The sequence below is a fragment of the Coptis chinensis genome, chromosome 1 (genome assembly GCF_015680905.1).
Source record: "Coptis chinensis isolate HL-2020 chromosome 1, ASM1568090v1, whole genome shotgun sequence".
Taxonomy (NCBI): Eukaryota; Viridiplantae; Streptophyta; class Magnoliopsida; order Ranunculales; family Ranunculaceae; genus Coptis; species Coptis chinensis.
Window position 1 is genome coordinate 301,698 of NC_141456.1, and position 3,531 is coordinate 305,228.

At 36.7% G+C, this 3,531-nt stretch overlaps 1 pseudogene across 1 annotated transcript; it reads right to left on the reverse strand.

Moving 5' to 3' along the window:
• Positions 1-265: 265 nt before the first annotated feature.
• On the reverse strand, positions 266-2,569 carry LOC147521025 (cytochrome P450 78A5-like; annotated as a pseudogene). Its single transcript, XR_015193669.1, has 2 exons — positions 1,343-2,569; positions 266-1,045 (listed from the first exon to the last, which is right to left on the reverse strand). The product of XR_015193669.1 is annotated as a cytochrome P450 78A5-like (transcript).
• Between the last annotated feature and the right edge of the window lie 962 nt (positions 2,570-3,531).

A 3,531-nucleotide genomic window follows, 5' to 3' on the forward strand; every position in this document is an offset into this window, starting at 1 on the left:
ATTATGATGCAATCTCATATTGGTCTGAACTACTTCTGATTCTAAAAATGCCACTACCAATTTTGTAAAAAGGATATTGAAGACCTAGATCAAACATGCATATCATTTCGATGATACTCAAAATAAAAACTTATGCAGAGCGATTAGAGCAAGCTTGTGACGATCACAATATGTCTAAATAACCAGTAAAGGGAAAAGTATAAAAGCAAGAAAAGTGATAACAAAGTGCGAAGGGGATGGATGCGGAATGAGGGTGTGAGAGAGCTTATCTAAATTCAACCCAAACATTTTTTATTGAAAAGACTGAATATCGTAGGCAGAAAACTACTCAGATAGGAAATACAAATAGACGGCGCTCCTCTAATACCAAAATGAGCGTAAAACCATGCCTTAATTCATTCTTCAAAACCAGCCAGCGCCACCAGGCACCAGAAGTTACTCCACGGAAAACCTAGGTATGGCCCTGCAGACCAGAGGCTTCTTCATCTCCAGAGATAATTTAAGGCATTCAGATAAGTCCACACCACTATCAGAAGGAACCCATTTGAAGTTCTGAAGTAACTGGGCCAACCAGAGTTGAACAGTAGCCATACCCAAAGCTTTCCCAGGACAGACCCTCCTTCCAGCTCCAAAAGGAGCCAACCTCAGATCAGAACCCATAATGCTCACATCCTCCTTGATGAATCGCTCAGGTTTGAATTCATTAGGCTCAGACCAAACATTCTCATCATGGGTGATTGCCCACATATTCACCATAGCAGTGGTTCCAGCAGGGATAAAATTCTTTCCAATGTGTACATCATGGATGGCGAGTCGAGCCCAGGACAAGAGCGGGCCAGGAGGGTGTACACGGAGGGGGTTCTTTCACTATTGCAAGGAGATAAGGAAGGTTGGGCAAGTCAGAATCTGATACCAATCGGTCGTTACCAACAAGAGAGTCGATTTCTGATTGAGCTTTGGATTGAATATCCGGATGTAGGACCATCCTTGCAAGAATCCATTCCAAGAGGATTGCAACTGTATCAGTACCCCTAAATATCATTTCCTGAAAATCATAACCATATTGGTCTTAATATCAAGAAGCAAGTAAATCAATATGCATTTGATATCAATATCGAAGTAAAATCAATTACAACAGGTGAAAAGCATCTAAACAGGCAACAACATTAAAGTTCCAACAAAAGTTAGAGGAAAATAACAATCTAGTGCAGCCTATCGTTTGGCATTAATCTAAATTCCGGTACTAATTAGTTTCCAAATAATGGTAAGAAAAAAGTAAGTAACTAATAAAGAAACAAACAAGAAAGAGCTAAAATTAGATGAAGAGAGAAGAACTTGTTACCCAGAGAACCGCAATCATATCAGAATCAGAGAGACTATTTTCCATTTCCAAGTCAAGCAAAACATCAACAAAGTCACCAGCACTTTCATCACTCAGCTTCCCATTAACCCTCTTCATTCTATGTTCTTCAATAACCTTCCCGACAAAAACATTCACCTTAGAAACCAACTTCTTACATCTTTTCCTAACCCCTTGAAAATCAAACCACCCGAGCACAGGAAAATGATCACTCCAGTTAAAAATCCCAAGTAACTCATACCCTTCACTCACTAACTCTTCAAGCATAAACGCCTCACCAGAACCCTCATTAAAATCATAAGTCTTCCCAAAAACACTCATCATTACATTGTTCAGAGACCCAAAATGTAAAATTCTCTTCAATTCAACTTCCCTATTCACACTCATTATATGTTTTATGTCCCCGATCATTTTTTGACCAATTTTATTTCTAAAAGAACCAAAACTAGCTATTCTTTTTGGACAAAATAAATGAGTAGCTGAGATTCTTCTCAGGTTTCTCCAATAATCACCAAAAGGAGCAAAACCCATTGCCCTGTGAAACAAAAGTTCGTAAGCAGATTCTTTAACAGGTCTATCAGCAAAAGCAGAACTGTTTAAAATCTCTTTAGCAGTTTCAACACTACTTGAGATAATAAAACGAGTAAAACCAACTGAAAATGCCATTAGTGGTAAAGCTTTAAAAGTTTTAGCAAGGTGTGCAAGTACTCTATGGGTTTTAGAACCAGTGAATGTTAAAACTAAACCCAAGAAAGGAAAACCCGATGGACCTGGAATCATAGTTGTTGAAGAAGAAGAAGAAGAAGAAGAAGTTTGGATTTTGGATATAGCCCATGCAAGACCACCTGGTGTTAACCAAAACCCAAAAACAGCTAGCAGAACAAGAAAACACGAGTAGGAAAGGGAAGCGGGTATGGGCAAGAAGAAAGAGAGACTTTCTGGAGTCATTGTTGGTTTCTAGGAGAGAAAGAGAGAGTTGGAAAGTGAGAAAAGAGGAGTGTGCTGGTGAAGCGCAAGAGATGAAGAGAGTGGGGAAGGCGGTTAAATAGGGGTTTGAAATATCAACTATGGTAAAGCCATCTAATGGTGAAAAGAAAATTTGGAAATTCAAAAATATGAGCAAAGTATTAATCATATTGTTTCAGAATGAGGAAAATTTTGATTTGGTTTGGTTTAAATGGTATAGAAAAGGATTTGAAGACAATTTAGGCTAATTTATACATATAACAATTTTAGGAAATAATAAAAAGAAAATAATATAATTAATTTATATCAAGAATAGAAAACTTAGAAATTTTTGTATAAAAATGAAAAGCTATTTGATTTTAATTAGGATTAAGTTGGAAAGACTTAAATGAGAAAACCAAGTTAAGTTAGGAGTGATTGCCCAACACAAATATTTAAAAAAACTTTTATGTTAATTTTAAAAGTAGAAATTCTTTTATTTGGCTCGATTTAAGTTGGAAAGAATATGAATATTGTCTGTCACGCCAAATTGAAAAAGTTAAAAAATAATAATAATAACTCACGCGACATTGGCAATGGCGCGGAGTGCTGATCAAAGTCAAAAAAAAAATAGGGCGACATTTGAAATGGCGCGCGACATTACCACTGTCGCTCCGCATTAGGGGTGACTTCGGATCGGATCCGATCGGATTAACCTCCTTCGGAATTTTTCCAAAAAAAATTCGGAACCTAATATGCTAGCCAAATCCGATCCAATTTTTTTCGGATTCAAAATATATTTCCAATTTCGGAACTTTCGGAAATTTCATAATAACTCGGAAATTTCGGAATATACTTGGTAAATTTTCAAAGATCTCTTTACTTTCAATTATTTTTGGAATATCATATACAATGTTCATTTGTAGGAGAGAAGACCATGTCCACAACACCAATGTACCAACAACAATACGCACTTGTTTCTTCGAGAAAACCCATTTTCATTCAAACAAGTGATCTAAGAAAAAACGAAAAAAGAACCCGCACCACCAATAGCAAGCATTGCATTCTCGTTGAGGTCCAGGTATTTGTAATGTTTCAATCTTTTTTCGTGTGTGAAAATTGAAGCGTGAAGTGTCTGCATAAATAATGGATTATGGTCTTGGACTCTAAGTAGCTTTACATAATATTCTATCTATTGGAATTTGGCTTTTGGATTGGTCTGGAAG